The sequence below is a fragment of the Tachyglossus aculeatus genome, unplaced genomic scaffold (genome assembly GCF_015852505.1).
Source record: "Tachyglossus aculeatus isolate mTacAcu1 unplaced genomic scaffold, mTacAcu1.pri SUPER_30, whole genome shotgun sequence".
NCBI classification, from domain to species: Eukaryota; Metazoa; Chordata; class Mammalia; order Monotremata; family Tachyglossidae; genus Tachyglossus; species Tachyglossus aculeatus.
Genome location: NW_024044837.1, coordinates 1,320,151 through 1,340,199, shown reverse-complemented (window position 1 = coordinate 1,340,199; position 20,049 = coordinate 1,320,151). Strand labels below are relative to the sequence as shown.

Below are 20,049 nucleotides of genomic sequence, written 5' to 3'. Positions count from 1 at the left end.
TTGGCAACATATATGATGTGACCTGGGGCAAGTCACTTCACTGTGTGCTTCAGTTTTCTCACCTGTAAAATAGTGATGGTATGTCTATCTGTTCTTCCGTGCTTACTGTGTGCAGAGCACTGTACTGAGTGCTTGGGAAGTACAAGTCGGCAACAGATAAAGGTGGTTCCTACCCAACAACGTGCTCACAGTCTAGGAGGGGGAGACAGACAACAAGACAGAACATGTGGACAGGTGTCAAGTCATCACATAGAAATAAAGCTCGATGCACATCATTAACAAAATAAATAGAATAGTAAATGTGTACAAGTAAAATAGAGTAATAAATCTGTGCAAACATATATACAGGTGCTGTGAGTAAGGGAAGGAGGTAGGGCGGAGGGGATGGGGAGGTGGAGAGGATAAAGGGGGCTTAGTCTGGGAAGGCCTCCTGGAGGAGGTGAGCTCTCAGTAGGGATTTGAACACGAGCGGCACTGGGGAGTGGGTCTTCACTCAGTTCCATGTGGGACAGGGACTGTGTCTAATTTTCTGAATAATAATATTAATTATGGCATTTGTTGAGCACCTATAATAATAATAACAATGGCATTTATTAAGCACTTACTATGTGCAAAGCACTGTTCTAAGCGCTGGGGAGGTCACAAGGTGATCAGGTTGTCCCACGGGGGGCTCACAGTCTTCATCCCCATTTTACAGATGAGGGAACTGAGGCCCAGAGAAGTGAAGTGACTTGCCCAAAGTCACACAGCCGGGATGTGAATCCATGACCTCTGACTCCAAAGCCCGTGCTCTTTCCACTGAGCCACACTGCTTCTCTACCAATTTTATTTGTTAAGCGCTTGCAATGTTTCAAGCACTGTTCCAAGTCCTGGGGTAAATATAAGTTAACCGGGGCAGATGTAGACCACCGTAGGGCTCACAGTCTAAGTAGGTGGGAGAACAGAATGAGTCTCCATTTTACAGATGAGGAAACTAAGGCCAGCAAGTGACTTTCCCAAGATCACATGGCACTCAACTGGTAGAGCTGGATTAGAACTGAGGTCATTTGACTCCTTAAACCCGTGCTCTTTCCACAAGGCCACACTGCTTCTTCCTCTCAGTGTCGCCCCTGGAGAGTTTCCAGTACTCTGCCAGTCACAGCTGCAGGAGGGAAAGTCAAGCCGAGGCATTCCCAGTCCATTCCCAGCTTGGCCAGTGGCTAGTGAGTGGAAGGCAATCTGCTACCAGTCAAACCTCACCTGTGCTGGGCAACAGCGGCATGGTAGAGAGGCGAGGGCGGAGACTCAAGTTTTCCATATTTTCCCCAAGAAAACTCCACGGATACACTACTAGAATGATTACAGATGGAGGTGGGAGAGATGTGTCTGCGCCGCCGCTGTGTGTCGGACATGACTCGACCGCATAAGGAAATAATAGTAAAATACATCTACTGTAATTATTATTACAAGACACATTTCCTGCCCATTACACTCTAACGGGTGGGCAGACGTAAGAATATTTACAAATGGGCATGGGCTACCTTTCCTTCCGAACCGGCGTTCTCCCTCATCAGATTGAAGGGAAGCTTCAGAACATGGTCCTTGGAAAGTAAGGAAAGATACCTTTTTTCTCACCTATCTTCCCAGTTTGCGGTTTCAGGAGCCAGGGTGAGGCGAGCTCTAGCCTTCTGAAGATAGGCAGGCTGGCTGGTTCTTGGACATAAATAGTTATATTGAAAAATAGAGTTGAAGTTCAAGACAGGTAGATTTCTCACCCTTCTGCCCCGAGCCAACAAGCTGTTCCATCTTAGAGAGAAAGGGCTCAACCACAATCGATTTCAGAGAAATTCTACCTCAGTTGAGTGGCTTGAGTGCCTTGAGAGGGATTGATTTTGTGTGCATGCTTATAAATTGGACTGTTGTAGAGCGTTATTGTGATGAGGGAATTGTTATTTTATCATCGAATTTTTGAAGGCTTTTTTTAAACACCTATTGCTATTATGTTTAAATGTTGAACTTACTATCGTGTTTATTTTTCATAGAATCCAACCTCAGCTCGCCCAAGAGAAAAGTGAAGGATGCCATATCTGTACATGCGTCACACCTGGAGAACCTCATGTGTTCTTGAGGAAGGATAAGGCCTTTACTTTTGACTACGTGTTCGATAATGAATCACAGCTAGAACAAATCTATGCCCAGTACATAGAAAAACTCATCGAAGGTTGTTTTGAGGGATATAATTCCTCCGTTTTTGCCCATGGACAAGTGAGTACTGTATTTTGGAAGACTACATGCATATAAATAGCTGCAAACCATTTTAACTTTTGAAAACATGGTAGTGATGTGTTTCTCCATCTACACTCACTCTCTCGGAGAACTCATTCGCTCCCATGACTTCGACTGCTGCTTCTATATGGACTGTGAGCCTACTTTCTAGACTGTGAGTCCACTGTTGGGTAGGGACCGTCTCTATATGTTGCCAACTTGTACTTCCCAAGCGCTTAGTACACAGCACACAGTAAGCGCTCAATAAATACAATTGAATGAATGAATGAATGAATGATACCCAAATCTACATCTCCGGCCCTGATCTCTTTCCCTCTCTACAGTCTCTCATTTCCTCCTGCCTTCAAGACATCGCTACTTGATGTTCTCCTGTCACCTCAAGCTTAACATGTCCGAACCAGAACTCCTTATCTTCCCACCCAAACCCTGTGCTCCCCTTGACTTTCCTATCACTGTAGATGTCCACACTCTCCCTATCACACAAGCCCCAAACCGTGGCAGTATCCTGACTTCTCTCCCTCATCCGACCCACATATTCAGCCCATCACTAAATCCTGTCAGGTCTACCTTCACAACATCGCTAAAATGTGCCTTTTCCTCTCCATCCAAACTGCTGCCCCAGTAATCCAATCACTCTTCCTGTCCCTCCTTGATTACTGTACTAGCCTCCTCGCTGACCTCCCAGCCTCCTGTCTGTCCCCACTCCAGTCCATACTTCACTCTGCTGCCTGGATCATTTTTCTACAAAGTCATTCAGTTCATGGATCCCCACTCCTCGAGAAGCTTCAGTCACTGCTCATCCAACTCCATATCAAACAAAAACTCCTCAACATTGGCTTAGATGCACTCCATCACCTTGCCCCCTCCTACCTCATCTCGCTACTCTCTTATTACAACCCAGCTGCACACTTCGCTCCTCTAATGCCAAACTTCTTACTGTATCTTGAGCTCATCTATCTTGCTACTGACCCCTCACCAACATCCTGCCCCATCCTGAAATGCCCTCCTTCCCCAAATCTGACAATGACTCTCCCACACCTCAAAGCCTTACTGAAGGCATATCTCCTCCAAGAGACCTTCCTTACCTGAGCCCTCCTTTCCTCTTCTCCCACTCCCTTCTGCCTGGCCCTGACTTGCTCCATTTACTCATTCCCTCCTCCCAGTCCCACAGCATTTATGTACATATCTGTAATCTATTTATCTATTAATGCCTGTCTACCCATCTAGAATGTAAGCTATTTGTGGGCAGGGAATGTGTCTGTTTATTGTACTCTCCCAAATGCCTAGTACCATGCTCTGCAAACAGTAAGCACGCAATCAGTACTATTGAATGAATGAATGAATATTTTGTGGCAAAAGTGATAACTACCAATTTTTAAACTTTTTGATATGATCAGGATACCAAAATGCAATATCAATAACAGCTACTGCAGATAGCATAGACGTCAGGGTGTACAATAGCCTATCATCATGTGCAGACAATCTGCAATGGATATTCAGGTTGAGTATACAAGCTTAGTTCTACACATTCAGAGTCATGTGCGTGGGGGTGTGCATACATAAACACTCTCTCTGTCTCTGTCTCTGTCTTTCTGTTTCACTCTCGCAAATGGTCAAAGCCATTCCCGGGGGTGTTTACAGCCAAGGCTCCTAAGGGAGTTTGGAGCAGAGGTTCTGCGGTTCCTTTCAATAGTTTGAGTGGCTCAAGATCTTAAACATTAAGAAATGTACGTAAAAATATTAAACTCTAGAACGGTATCATTCCCTACCACAGGGGTGATGAATCAGGTAGAGGAGGGGACATTGGCTCCCTTTCTTTTTACGTTAATGGGAGGGTAGTGGAGGATCAGGTCCCAGGCTCATCTGTGTTTGACAAAGTTTTTGCCACACTAATTTGCTTCCTTTCCTGGAGAATTGGTGGGAGAATGGAGGGTGCTAGCTATTATGTCTTGCTTTCACAACTGGAAGCTTTTGGAGTCAAGGAGCTCCTTGGCTTGATTTAAGCGGCGGAGATAAAGCCTGACAGACACATTTCTTTTCATTTGTGACATCTGAATAATAATAATAATAATAATAATGGCATTTATTAAGCGCTTACTATGTGCAAAGCACTGTTCTAAGTGCTGGGAAGGTTACAAGGTGATCAGGTTGTCCCACGGGGGGCTCACAGTCTTAATCCCCATTTTACAGATGAGGTAACTGAGGCCTAGAGAAGTAAAGTGACTTGCCCAAAGTCACACAGCTGACAAGTGGTGGAGCCGGGATTTGAACCCATGACCTCTGACTCCAAAGCCCGGCCTCTTTCCACTGAGCCATGAGAGAGAATGAGCTTTTAACAGAAATGGCTTTTCATAGCCTCTTGTTTTTTTCTTTACCATGTCCATGGTGGTTGCTTTTTTTAAAAAGTAAGATGAGCAGTTCATCTTTCTATTTGTTATTTAGACAGGTACTGGCAAAACCTACACCATGGGGACAGGGTTTGATGTCCATATCACTGAAGAAGAGCAGGGTATTATCTCATGGGCTTTTAAACATCTTTCTAAGTGTATCCAGAAACAAGCCGTTATTAAGAGTGGGCTCCCGCCTCCAGATCTCAAAGTGAATTCCCAGTTCTTAGAGGTAATATTAAATAATTTTCACTTGTTTTCATCTGAACACATCTTGACTAACTTATTTTACTTATGGAATTAGTAAAGACAATTTTGCTCAATTATTCAAATTCCAGCATCTTAAAAGTGGTGATTTTTTTCCCTTTAAGCTTTTAAACTATTTTCACGTAGAGGTTTCTTTTTTTCAGTGCATTATTATTACTATTATATATATATATGTTCTACATCTATACCAACGTTAATATTGAACACAATCAGGTAGCTGTTTTCAAAGTCGATTTAATTTTAACATTTGTGTTCTGACTGAAAGAGCAGTCTGACTTCTTAAAAGTATTGTGGATGATAAAATACATTTGTATAGTATACATTTTTCAGAAAAAGAAACTTATTTAGAATTTACTTGACACCAGAATACCTCCTTTTCATTGAATTTTGGAATGGTGACTAGAACATAGGAAATTCATATTTATCAAATTAAGAATGTTTCATTTTGTTGTCTGTCTCCCCTTTCTAGAGTGTGAGCCCGTTGTTGGGTCGGGACCGTCTCTATATTCTGCCGACTTGTACTTCCGAAGCACTTAGTACAGTGAGTGCTCTGCACACGGTAAGCGCTCAATAAATACGGTTGAATGAATGACTGAAAGAATATTCATTGTTGTTGAAACTAGTATACTTTGGCCACACAATGACAGATTGTCAAGCAACCCATGCCTAGTGTTCGAAAAACAGGAATTCTCAATTTCAAGGATATTACGTTTCTCCATCGATGAACTGCATTGTCAAAAACTCACCATCACACCCTGGACAATCTGGTTCTGATCACGATAAGACTAGCGTGCTCTGTCCAGGCAGGATCATGATGTTCATTCATTCATTCATTCAATCGTATTTGTTGAACGCTTACTGTGTTCAGAGCACTGTACTAAGCGCTTGGGAAGTGCAAGTTGGCAACATATAGAGATGGTCCCTACCCAATAACGGGCTCACGGTCTAGAAGGGGATGACAGACAACAAGACAAAATGTTCTGATTAGATTATGTCCCCTCTCTCCACACTGAAAGGGTCTCCTGGTAACCAGATATTATCTCCATCCAGATGATAATTTACCCCATTTAATTGCGGAGGCGGGGGCGGTGGTGAATGTGTCTCAGGAGCCCATTGAAGATTTCTCCATCTGGTAGGAGACAGTCCATGTCTGATATCTGGACTGTATATCAGGATATACTGATAGAGGTTCTCTCCTGCTGAAAGGACTCCACCTCATCTCTGGGAAAGGAGAGAGCTTCAAATTGAATAGAAATATTTGGAGGAGGGGCAAGAAAGGCTGATGCAAGACATTTTTCTTGGGATGGCAGCATATATAAGAATACCGTGGAAGGTTATCCTTGAAACAGTGGAAACAAGTTAATATAAAATACTACAAATGTGGCCACATTTATCCACTTCCTGGTGGGAGGTCCTGGTTATCGGATTACTCCAGGAAAGAAACCGTGGTTGCACATGTATAAATAACTCTGGTCCTGTGAGGGTGAGGGGATTTCACTCCCTGGGATCCCGGCAGAAGTCAGGAGGTCAATCTGGGCAGTGGATGGCCTTTGAGCCTCCTGAAGGGCCAATAGTATGGTGATTCCTGCCCAGGGACTCCAATCTTCTACCCAGCCTCCACTCCAGAAGGAGTGAGATTTTAATAATGATAATAATAATAATAGCAATTATAATAAAGATGATAATGATAATAACTGTGGTAATCGTTAAGCACTTTGAGAAGCAGTGTCACCTAATGGATAGAGCACAGGCCTGGGAGACTGAAGGACCTGGATTCTAATCCTGGCTCTGCCACTTTCCTGCTCTGTGACCCTGGGCAAGTCACTTAACTTCTATGTCTCAGTAGCTCAACTGTAAAATGGGAATTTAGACTATGAGCCCCATGTGCGACAGTCTCGGTGTCCAACCCTATTTGCTTGCATCTAATCCAATGCTTAGAACGGTGCCTGGCATGTAGTAAGTGCTTAAATGCCATTATTATTATTATTATTATTATCATTATTATTATCATTATTATTATCATTATCATTATTAGCAGCAGCAGCAGCATTGTGATAAGTATTGTATTAAACGCTGGGGTAGATGCAAGATCATCAGGCCTCGCAAGTAGGAGGAAGAACTGATATCCAAGTGCACAGGTAACCCAGAAGGGCAGGTGGATAGGAGAAATGATGTTTTCATGAAGTCTTTTGGAGTTTTATCTTCTCGATTGTAGGAAAATGTGACTGATAAGAAGATCATATCTGAATCACTTCCGATGAATGAATTTGAAACCCTCACTGCCAAATTCCACTTTGTTGGACTTCCAGGATCAGAGAGATTAAAATGAACAGGAGCTACTGGAGAGAGCAACAAAGAAGGAATTTCTATCAACTGTGGACTTGTAAGATGAAAAATTGTTTTCCTAGGCTATCAGTACGTGCAAGCTTTTCTTTCCACTCCATCTCGTCTGCAGAAGATGTTTAAAGAGGGAAAAAATGTGCAGATTCACATGGCTGTGGTGACTAACTTCATAGGCAGTGAATTAGAAATGCATTGATTTTGCTCTGATTATACTTCTCTGTGTAACCAATTCCTGGATTGTTCTGAACTATAATTGGGCTTTTTGGATCTGATAAAACATAACCTATCTATCTTTCATCTTAGTTATATATTTAATAAGCTTAAACTATTTGCTTTTACTAATGACCAAGTAAATATAGAAACTATTTTAAAATTCTAGTACATATCAAAATGTTAGCACATAATAGCTATTTGACATATTCATATTTGATTTTTCTAGTCTTTCACTTAAGAGTAATAATCATAATGGCATTTATTAAGCGCTTACTATGTGCAAAGCACTGTTCTAAGCACTGGGGAGGTTACAAGGTGATAAGGTTGTCCCACAGGGGGCTTACCCTCTTAATCTCCATTTTACAAATGAGGTAAAATAAATATAAATATAGAAATATAATGGCATTTATTAAGCACTTACTATGTGCAAAGCACTGTTCTAAGCGCTGGGGAGGTTACAAGGTGATCAAGTTGTCCCATGTGGGGCTGACAGTCTTCATCCCCATTTTACAGATGAGGTAACTGAGGCCCAGAGGAGTTAAGTGACTTGCCCAAAGTCCCACAGCTGCCAATTGGTGGATCTGGGATTTGAACCCATGCCCTCTGACTCCTAAGCCCGGGCTCTTTCCACTGAGCCACGCTGCTTCTCTAAAAATAGATAAATGTAAGATAATTTGAGAAGTAAGCCAAATAATTAAGGATACATTGCTTTGAAATAGGACTAATAAAAATGTATTTGTAGTAACTAATGTGTCGATCAAGGTGGACAGTGCCATTAGAACTTGCTAAATTGCTTTTGAAAAATATTTACAAACCAAGCTATCTAGTGGTATTTCTTGTTAGAGTTCATGTTATTCTGGCGTTTAATGGAGCTGAGATGCATTTAATCTCTAGATGTTGTTTAATATTTATAAAGAAATAACTCACCAAAGTAAATTTAGCCTATGTTTTGTGTTAAAGTCTGTGTGTTGGTTTTTTTCCGTGGGTGAATACTTTTGCAATATCAGAGGCTTAGCAGTTATTCATTGTTTTATTAAATCAAGAAAAACTCATCCAATTATTTGAGGGCACCAAATGACACACCAGAAGTCCAAGGGTGCTAGAGGTTATCCATATTGAAGCAACAATATTCCAAGAATCCTCAGGTCAAAACTAAATTGGACAAATTATACAGTAATATGCATCAGGATTTCATCCTAAAACTGGTAAACTATAATCTCAAATTGACCAAATCCAGTAAAATTGGCTTTCAATCCAAAATTTAAATTATTTTAAATTATGAGTTGTGTATAATTGGAGTGATTTTTTCCCTAAGATTGTTTTGGTAATATCATTTTTCATTTCTTTCAGTTGGCACTTGGCAATGTATTAAGTACCCTGGGAGATAAGAGTAAAGAGGCCATTCATGTACCCTATCAGGATTCCAAACTAACAAGGACCCCCTGGGGGAAAACAGGTATGAAAGCGAAACTCCTCTCTCTCTCATCTATTTCCAAGGGCCTGGTTTCAGGGATCCATTGAGAGAGTTATTTGTGTTTGAATGTATACTGTTAATTTCATTAGTTTCAGAATTATTTTCCCTGAGGAGTAAGCTTTTTATAAATCGCAGAATTGTTTTCCTTTAGGAGTAAGCTTTTTATAAATCCCATCGTAAAGTTTAGCTTTAATTCTATTTGTTCTGACATCTTGACACCTGTCCACATGTTTTGTTTTGTTGTCTGTCTCCCCCTTCTAGACTGTGAGCCCGTTGTTGGGTAGGGACCGTCTCTGCCGACTTGTACTTCCCAAGTCCTTAGTACAGTGCTGTGCACACGGTAAACGCGCACTTAGTACAGTGCTCTGTACACAGTAAGTGCTCAATAAATACGATTGAATGAATGAATGAATGAAAGTTAACTATTTCCAAGTTCCTTAGTGACATTAGAGAAGCAGCATGGCTCAGTGGAAAGAGCCCGGGCTTTGGAGTCAGAGGTCAGGGGTTCAAATCCCGGCTCAACCAGCTGTCAGCTGTGTGACTTCGGGCAAGTCACTTCACCTCTCTGGGCCTCAGTTACCTCCTCTGTAAAATGGGGATTAAAATTGTGAGCCCCACATGGGACAGGCTGATCACCTTGTATCCTCCACAGCGCTTAGAACAGTGCTTTGCACATAATAATAATACTAATACTAATACTAATAATAATGGCATTTGTTAAGCGCTGACTACGTGCAGTGCACTGTTCTAAGTGCTGAGGGGGAATACAAGGTGATCAAGTTGTCCCACGTGGGGCTCACAGTCTTAATCCCCAGTTTACAGATGAGGTAGCTGAGGCTCAGAGAAGTTAAGTGCCTTGCCCAAGGTCACACAGCAGAAATGTGGTGGAGTCGGGATTTGAACCCATGACCTCTGACTCCAAAGCCCTTGCTCGTTCCAGCGCTTAACAAATACCACATTATTATTATTATTATTATTATTATTATTATTATTAAAATAACAATACTTCAGATTTCCAGTTGGTAGAATTTTTTACATCAATTCAGCCATAAACTGAAGGTTAGTAGTTTATGTTGCTCATTGTTGAATCAGTTTTAGGGTCCCACAGAAGGGGTTTTCCCCGCCATTCACCTTCTCCCCCTCCCCTGACCCCCCACAAAAGATCTCTCTGTGACCAGTGTCTGAAGCTAATCTGGGGATGGACCATGAATTCATCTCTTTGGGGAGGGGGCCTTGCTCCACTGCGGCTGCTGGAATTCTGGTCCCGCCTGGGATCACTTCCTGTCCTGCAGTGTATCAACCACTGAGATGGACCCACACCGTGGTGAAGTGGATAGTAATAATAATAATAATTATGGTATTTGTTAAGCGCTATGTGCCAAGTACCGTTCTAAGTGCTGGGGTGGATACAGGATAATCAGGTTGTCTCACGTGGGACTCGCACTTTTAGTCCCCATTTTACAGATGAGGTAACTGAAGCGCAGAGAAGTGAAGTGGCTTTCCCAAGGTCACATGGCAGACAAGTGGCGGAGGTGGGATTAATCCACCCCCCCCCGCCACTTAAGCGACCTTCCTTATAGTGCCCCCCAACCCCCTTTCCCGGTCCGGTCCTGACTGACTCTCCCCCCAGCCCCCACCCCGGGAAAAAGGCCCTTGTTATCACCAAGTTACATTAAGGACAACCTCATTCGCACCTACTCAGCCAGGATGTCCCGCCATCGACCCCCGGCCCACGTCCTCCCCGGGGCCTGGAATGCCCTCCCTCTGCCCATCCTGCCAAGCTAGCTCTCTTCCTCCATTCAAGGCCCTACTGAGAGCTCATCTCCTCCAGGAGGCCTTCCCAGACTGAGCCCCTTCCTTCCTCTCCCCCTCGTCCCCCTTTCCATCCCCTGCATCTTACCTCCTTCCCTTCCCCCCAGCACCTGTATATATGTTTGTACATATTTATTACTCTATTTATTTATTTATTTTACTTGTACCTATCTATTCTATTTATTTTATTTTGTTAGTATGTTTGGTTTTGTTCTCCGTCTCCCCCTTCTAGACTGTGAGCCCGCTGTTCGGTAGGGACTGCTGTGCACATAGTAAGCGCTCAATAAATACGATTGATGATGATGACTGTCTCTATATGTTGCCAGCTTCTACTTCCCAAGCACTTAGTACAGTGCTCTGCATACAGTAAGTGCTCAATAAATACGATTGATTGATTGATTAATGATAGCATTTATTAATAATGATAGCATTTATTAAGCGCTTACTATGTGCAAAGCACTGTTCTAAGCGCTGGGGAGGTTACAAGGTGATGAGGTTGTCCCACGGGGGGGCTCACAGTTTTAACCCCCATTTTACAGATGAGGGAACTGAGGCCCAGAGAAGTTAAGTGACTTGCCCAAAGTCACACAGCTGACAAGTGGCAGAGCCGGGATTCGAACCCATGACCTCTGACTCCAGAGCCCGTTCCCTTTCCACGGAGCCACGCTGCTTCTCTAAGCGCTGGGGAGGTTACAAGGTGATGAGGTTGTCCCATGGGGGACTCACAGCCTTAACCCCCATTTTCCACATGAGGGAACTGAGGCCCAGAGAAGTTAAGTGACTTGCCGAAAGTCACACAGCTGACAAGTGGCGGAGCCGGGATTTGAACCCATGACCTCTGACTCCAGAGCCCGTGCTCTTTCCATGCTGCTTCTCTAAAGAACCCAAGCCCGTGCTCTTTCCACTAAGTTATACTGCTTCCACAGTATTCTGGAATTTCTGCAGTCACTGTCTCAGAATTGTGGGCCAATCCCAGAATGTCTCTTTGGGACAGTCCCCCTGGAACATCTCTGTGGGGGACAGGGCTGCTCTGGAAATCTTGCTCCAGCCCAGGACCCTTCCATTGATGATGATGATGATGATGATGATAATAATAATAATAATGGTATTTGTTACTATGAGCCAGGCACTGTACTAAGCTCTGAGGTGGTTACAAGCAAATCGAGTTGGACATAATCCCTGCCCCATGCGGGGCTCACAGTATCAATCCACATTTTACAGATGAGGTAAATGAGGCACAGGGAAGTGAAGTGAGTTGCCCAAGGTCACGCAGCAGACAAGTGGTGGATCCAGGATTAGAGTCTGTGACCTACAGACTCCCAGGCTTCGGCTCTATCCACTAGGCCATGCTGCACTCTCTATCTCTATCTTCTAGGCACCCCCAGGGACTCTTTCTTAAACCCAAGATGGCATAGTTTGGAGACCTCCTGGAAAGATTTCTGTCGTAACCTTTTTCCTCACTGTCTGGGATGGCTGGTCATATTTATTCATTCATTCAATCGTACTTATTGAGCGCTTACTGTGTGCAGAGCACTGTACTAAGCGCTTGGGAAGTCCAAGTTGGCAACATATAGAGATGGTCCCTACCCAACAACGGACTCACAGTCTAGAACAGACCTGCATTCTTCCCATCTTCAAATCCCTTCCCAAGTCACATCTTTTTCAGGAGACCATCCCTGATTAAACCTTCATCTCTCCACCCTGAATCTTTACCCTCTGAGCACTTAGATGTATCTTCTCTACTCGTCCCCTCATCCTCTGGCAGCACACCCACCCACCCACCATATTGTTGAGATCTGTGCCACAGTTATAATTATTATTACTCAGTGGGACCTTGTGGTATCTGGGGTCAGTGAAGTGACCCCCCCCATCTTACCTCCTTCCCCTCCCCACAGCACCTGTATATATGTATATATGTTTGTACGTATTTATTACTCTATTTATATATTTATTTTACTTGTACATATTTATTCTATTTTATTTTGTTAATATGTTTTGTTTTGTTGTCTGTCTCCCCCTTCTAGACTGTTAGCCCGCTGTTGGGCAGGGACCGTCTCTCTATGTTGCCAACTTGTACTTCCCAAGCGCTTAGTACAGTGCTCTGCACACAGTAAACGCTCAATAAATATGATTGAATCCATCAATCAATCAATCGTATTGATTGAGTGCTTACTGTGTGCAGAGCACTGTACTAAGCGCTTGGGAAGTACAACTGAATGAAAGTGAGGGAGGATAATCTAAGAACGTTGCTTCTCCCCTCAAGGAATGCATTTTTATTATTCCGAACCTTAATCCAGCACTGATTCTAATCTCATTGCTTTCTGTATTTGTGGCCCGACAGAAAAAGACCCCATAGAATGCTTAATGATCAAGAAATTAAAGGTTTTAATAGACTTTACCTAACTATCTGGAGTAAAAATGTGTAACATGGTTAAAAATATCTGGCACTTTAGATATTTCTATTCTGGGTGTGTGAAGATTGTGTGCTCTTCAGGGAGAAAGTTCAAGAAAGCCATTCTCATCCAGAGAAGAAAAGATCAGTCAGTCAATTCTATTTATTGAGCACTTACTTTATGCAGAGCACTGTACTAAGCGCTTGGGAGAGTACAGTACAACCTGTTAACCTTGTATCCCCCCGAGCAGCTTAGAACAGTGACTTGCATATAATAAGCGCTTAACAAATACCATCCTGATCATTACTATTATTAAAAAAGCATCATCTGTCAGAAGTAAACCAGAACCAGCTGGAACTCAGCCCCGGAATCCGTGTTCTTGTTGTGGGCAGGGCATGTGTCTGTTTATTGTTATATTGTACTCTCCCAAGCGCTTAGTACACTGCTTTGCACACAGGAAGTGCTCAGTAAATCTGAATGAATGAATTAATGTTCTAAGTGGGCAGTCTGCTCCCCCTGGTCCCTGATATCTGCTGTCTCTAGTTGTCAGTGGTTGTCAGGGCTGCCCTGAGTCTACATGCACATGGCCTTGTTTTCTTCACTGTTTATCTGGCCACCCCCTCCTCCTTCCCACTTGGTTTTCAAGAATAATAATAATAATAATAATAATAATAATAATAATGGCATTTATTAAGCGCTTACTATGTGCAAAGCACTGTTCTAAGCGCTGGGGAGGTTACAAGGTGATCAGGTTGTCCCATGTGGGGCTCACAGTCTTAATCCCCATTTTACAGATGAGGTAACTGAGGCACAGAGAAGTTAAGTGACTTGCCCAAGTCACACAGCTGACGATTGGCAGAGCCGGGATTTGAACCCATGACCTCTGACTCCAAAGCCCGGACTCTTTCCACTGAGCCACGCTGCTATCTATGACAATCGAAGGGAACAGAATGCTGAAGATTTGCAGCATTTTCCAATTTTCGGAAGCTGTATCTTCAGTGTCGACGCCAGGCTCTTCAGGGCCTTCTTTTCTTGTCTCTATCCCCTAGAAGGATATTATAAGTCTGCTGTCCCAAATAAGCCCGCAGGGTTTCCTGAGCTTCACAGATGACAATGTTTTGTTTGGCCCGTTATTCCATTTAATCAATATGTTGTTCCTTTTCATCCTTAATACGGTTGGTATCTGATGTCTCAGGCCCTGAGAGCAGTCAGTATCTTCAAGCTCTGTGTGGTGGGCCCAAATAACTCTCACGTTACACCCTGAGTGAATTAGAAATGGTCATTTTTCTGTTCTCTTATTTGCCTCTCTTCCTTTCAGGAACACCTTTTTGACATATGCCTATTGATTTTCTTTTCTTTTCTTTTGAAATAGCTAATTACCAGGCAGACTTAGCCAACATCACTTGTGAAATTGCGATAAAGCCAAAGCTGATCGATGGACTCAAAAACAGTCAGCGAAGGCTGCAGACCCCGAAGAAGCAGTACGAAGAGAAAGTAATGATGCTGCAGCGTAAAATTCGGGATACTCGGCTCGAAAGAGATCAAGTGCTTCAGAATTTAGGTAAGAACTGGAACTTAATGTAATTACCTTTATGTGTGATTTTATTTTCCCATTTCCATTTTTTTAAGGGGAGAAAAATTCAAGTAAGACCTACGTGAAATGTGCATTAGAACAAGTGTCCTATCTAGACCATGAGTTGATTTGCTGTTTATTTCAGAATTGTAAACTCCTACAGTGTTTTTTATAGATACTATTAATAAAAAAAAGTTCTGTTCACGTCTCCCTGCTCCTCACCACCCCTGAAGTTAACGTGGTCTAGTGAGTAGGGAACAGACCCAGAAGTCAGAAGGACCTACCTTCTAACCCCGGCTCTTCCTCTTGTCCTCCGTGTGACCTTGGGAAAGCCTATTAATTTCTCTGTGCCTCCGTTACCTCATCTTTAAAATGGGGATTAAGTTTGTGAGCCCCATGTGAGACAGGGACTGCGCCCAACCCAATTTGCTCATATCCACCCCATCACTTAGTACAGTGCCTGGCACATAGTAAGCGCTTAAATTCCACAGGCCTCCACATCGAAAAGAAACTCATTACCGTTGGCTTTAGGGAACTCAATCAACTTGTCCCCTCCTACCTTATCTTTTCTGAATTTCGTACTACAACCAATCTGCACACTTTGCTCTTCTAATGCCAACCTACTCAATGTACGTCAGTCTCATCTTTCTCACCGCTGAATCCTTTGCCCATGTCCTCTCTCTGGTCTGGAACTCCCCTTTTCCTTCAGATGTGACAGACCACCCAACTCACCACCTTGAAAACTATATTGAAGTCACATCTCCAAGAGATCTTCCTCAGCTAATCCCTCATTTCCCCTACACCCTCTCCCTTCTGCTTTGCTTATGCTCTTGGATCTGTACCCCTTAATATGCTTGATGTTTGCCTGTTCACTTGGATCTGTAACCCTTAAAGACTTGATAATCACCCCAACCTCAGCCCCACAGCACTTATGTACAGATCTGCCAATTTATTTTAATGTCTGTCTCCCCCTCTAGACTATAAAGTCTTTGTGGGCAGGGAAGATATCTACCAACTCTATTTGTATTGTATTATCCCAAGCACTTAGTAGAGCGCTCTGCACACAGTGAGTGGTCAGTTCAGTCTTCTTGATTTGACCATCATTGATGTTTTCAACATTGAGAATATTCTATTCATCCATTAAATTTAGGCCACGTAAAATCATGTCTTGGGTTTTCTTTGGGAAATCTAACATAGCAACAGTCAAAATGACAATTAAGCGTGAGAGGAATAGAGAATGTTGTCAGGCTATCGGAAGTAGTTGTGAGGTCATTGAATGATCTCTCATCGTGAATTCTAAAGTTACGTAAAAATTAATAGAAGAAAATTTCCTTTTGTCATTAAGGCCTGGTGGAATCTTGTTCAGAAGAGAAAGCCAAAAAAGTTGAATCTGAATATAAGAAGCCGCAGACCATGAGTAACTCCAGACTGCTCAGAAAGAGCATGCACGTGTGCTGAAAAGTCAAACTCAATATGAAAGACAGCTGAAGAAATTGCAGCAGGATGCGACAGAAATGAAAAAGGCAAAGGTATAGATTTTCTTTGAAAGAAACACTAAATTTGGAGTTTGGGAAACCTGGCATTTAGAGCGAAGCTAGGAGATTGCAAAGTGTTCTCCATTTTTAATTGCAAATGCTGTGCTTTGACATGATGTTCTGATTACAGATAGATTGGCTGTCATTCAGTAGAGTTAAAAATTCACTGTTCCTTGTTAGACATTTTTCAGCCATCTAGGATGGAAACCTTTTGTGTCACATTGGAAGATAGATTTTCCTGTGTTGGACATCAAAATCACAAGAGAATAACAGATTTTAGATCAGCTATTTATGGGAAATGTACGATCCAAGTTAATCAAAACTTCACGTCATTGAATACAATTTTCTATCATAAAATTTTCAGAGTAATTTTAAAACATTAACGTACATTAAGCGTAAAAGTGTGCAGGCGCTCGTAAAATTTTCAGAATAGTTTTAACACATTAATGTACATTAAGTGTAAAAAGTGTGCCGGCACTCCTCCTTTCTCACCTCCCTGATGGGAATCTTCAATCAGACACTTGCCAATGGCTCCTACTCCACATTGTAGGGTGGAGAGTGGGGAAAATAGGTCTAGAGAGCCATGGCAGTTTCCGGAAACAGGAAGGCAGAGGTGAGACTAGAAAGGCAAGTTGGTGGTGGAGAAGGCTACTTAGAGGCAGTAGGCCTAAACCTAGACAATCTCAGCCAATCAGTCGTATTTATTGAGCGCCTACAGTCTGAAGAGCACTGTACTAACCTTCCGGGAGAGTATTGTATAACAGAGGCAGGGAACGTGTTCACAGTTTAGAGGGGGAGATAGACATTAATATAAATAAATAACGGACAGCTGTGGACATGAGTGTGAGCCCTTTTCTAGACCGTAAGCCCGTTTCTAGACTGTGAGCCTATTGTTGGGTAGGGGCCGTTTCTATACGTTGCCAACTTGTATCTCCCAGGCGCTTAGTACAGTGCTGTACTGTACACACAGTAAGCACTCAATAAATACGATTGAATGAATGAATGAATATGAAAGAGTGCTGTAGGGCTGAGGTAGGGCTCGAAGAAGCCGTGAGTCAGGGTAGATCATAGGCCGTCTATTGTACTTCCCATGTTCCTTAATGTGGAAATGTAGTATTAATAAGCTCGTCTTGCTTACCTCTATAGGTATGCTTAATGAAACAAATATAAGAAGAACAAGATGACAGAATCTCGAAGAAACCGAGAGATTGCGCAGCTTAAAGACCAACAGAAACGAGACGTGGGTTGGAGGATTTTTAACTCTAGGACACTACTATCATTGTGTTAGTGGAATCAAGCACTTAGAACGGTGCTTTGCACATAGTAAGCGCTTAATAAATGCCATCATTACTGATATTATCATTATTATCTGTGGAATTTCTGGGAAAAAGTTATGGGATAATTATTATTTCCTGAATTATCTATATTTTTTATGATTAATAGTAATGTTATATTAAATGAAAGGTAATGCCCCCATACATTTTTGGTTTTTGTTTTTGTTTCTTTTAATGGAATCTGTTAAACGTTTACTGTGTGTGTCTGTTCTAAGCGCAGGGGTAGATCAGACGGTCCTTGTCCCACATAACAATAGTAATGATGACATTTATTAAGCACTTAGTATGTGCAAAGCACTGTTCTAAGCGCCGGGGAGGTTACAAGGTGATGAGGTTGTCCCACGGGGGGCTCACGGTCTTAATCCCCATTTTACAGAAGAGGGGACTGAGGCACAGAGAACTTAAGTGGCGTGCCCAAAGTCACACAACTGACAGGTGGCGGAGCCGGGATTTGAAGCAGCGTGACTCAGTGGAAAGAGCCCGGGCTTTGGAATCAGAGGTCATGGGTTCAAATCCCACCTCTGCCAATTGTCAGCTGTGTGACTTTGGTCAAGTCACTTAACTTCTCTGTGCCTCAGTTACCTCATCTGTAAAATGAGGATGAAGACTGTGAGCCCCCTTTGGGACAACCTGATCACCTTGTAACCTCCCCAGTGCTTAGAACAGTGCTTTGCACATAGTAAGTGCTTAATAAATGCTATTATTATTATTATTATTATCATTATTATCATTATTTTTATTCCTTGAACCCATGACCTCTGACTCCAAAGCCCGGGCTCTTTCCACTGAGCCACGCTGCTTCTCTGCGTGAGGTCCTCGTCTTCACATGGGGTCGTAGTCTTTTGAATCCCCATTTCCTACAGGTGTAGGAAGTGAGGTACGGAGAAGTGAAGTGACTTGTCCAAAGTCATACAGCAGACGAGTAGGAGAACCGGGATTAGAACCCAGGTCCTCTGACTCCAAGGCCCGTGCTCTTTCCACTAGGTCATGCTGTTTTCCACGTTGATTATAGATTGTAAGGTCCCCGTGGGTAGGGAACGTGTCTACCAACTCTGTTGTACTCTACTCTCCCAAGTGCTTAACACAGGGCTCTGCACACAGCACTCAGTAAATACCATTGATCGATTCACTAATTGTAATCTGATTTTAGGCAGTGAAACTGATCTTTTTTATATAATGGCATTTTAGTAAACACTTACTGTGTGCAAAACATTGTTCTAAGCGCTGGGGAGGTTACCAGCTGATCAGGTTGTCCCACGGGGCTCACAGTCTTAATCCCCATTTTCCAGATGAGGTCACTGAGGCACAGAGAAGGGAAGTGACTTTCCCAAAGTCACACAGCTGACGATTGGCAGAGCTGGGATTTGAACCCATGACCTCTGACTCCAGAGCCCGTGACTGAGCCACGCTGCTTATTGGTTTTGAAATCGCGGCTTTAGTTCAGCCCGTCACCCAGACGGGCCTCTCGTCGACTCCTCTGGGACTTGTCAGGATCTACTTTCCCTATGTGGGTTTCAAGTTGTCACAGCCACAGTTGCCACGTGCCACTGAAAACTGGGAATCGTAATAGGAAGAAGCTGTCTGGAACTGCCAACAGAGGTAGTGGTGAATTTACAATAGAGAACCTTCCCACCTAGAAGGCGGCATCGTGGATTATTGGGGAGAGCATGAGTCTGGGAGTCTGGAGCCCCATGTGACTAATACATGCCATCATTATTATCATTATTATTATTATTTGGGAAGTCCACTTAACTTCCCTGCATCTTGGTTTCCTTATCTGTAAACTTCTAGACTGTGAGCCCGTAGTTGGGTAGGGACCGTCTCTATATGTTACCAACTTGGACTTCGCAAGCACTTAGTACAGTGCTCTGCACACAGTAAGTGCTCAATAAATACGATTGAATGAATTGAATGAATGTAAAATGGTGATAAAAAAACAACAACCCTGTTCTCTCTTTCTCTTATACTGTGAACCCGGTGTGGGACAGGAACTGTTCCGGTATGATTCTCTTGTAGTTTGCCCCAGTGTTTGCATGTAATGCTAATAATAATTTAATAATGATAATACTATTACTATTATTTAAAAGTCCGGGAGATATAAGAAGAACAATATGAGAAAGTGTTCGGACACTTCTCAAGGCCTCAGCCACAAGTTAGAATGATCTTGAAGCTTCTTGCGATACCATAGGTTCCAAAACCTACCTCAAGAAGGTCTTCTATCAATTGACTAAGAATAATAATTTTTAAAAAAAACCCAACAAGGCATGCATGCCATCCTGGCTAAGACTATTGGTGCCTGCTATTCTGCCTCTGCCAATACTAAAGAATGTTTGCAAGAACAAGCAAATTCTTTAACATCTTCCGGTAAAGGAGATAATCACATAGCACCTCCTCCAAGAAAACTTCCCTGATTAAGCCCTCCTCTCCTCTTCTCCCACTCCCTTCTGCATCAC

The 20,049-nt window shown here is 42.8% G+C and overlaps 1 protein-coding gene across 1 annotated transcript in view; it reads left to right on the top strand.

The window, feature by feature from the left end:
• Positions 1 to 20,049, top strand: part of LOC119921770 — a 72,373-nt gene that overhangs the window by 26,176 nt on the left and 26,148 nt on the right. The window contains exons 2-7 of the mRNA XM_038741814.1: positions 2,022 to 2,244; positions 7,135 to 7,302; positions 8,826 to 8,931; positions 14,527 to 14,715; positions 16,073 to 16,256; positions 17,409 to 17,502. The gene's annotated coding sequence lies outside the window, so the exon portion shown is untranslated. The remainder of the gene's footprint in view (positions 1 to 2,021; positions 2,245 to 7,134; positions 7,303 to 8,825; positions 8,932 to 14,526; positions 14,716 to 16,072; positions 16,257 to 17,408; positions 17,503 to 20,049) is intronic.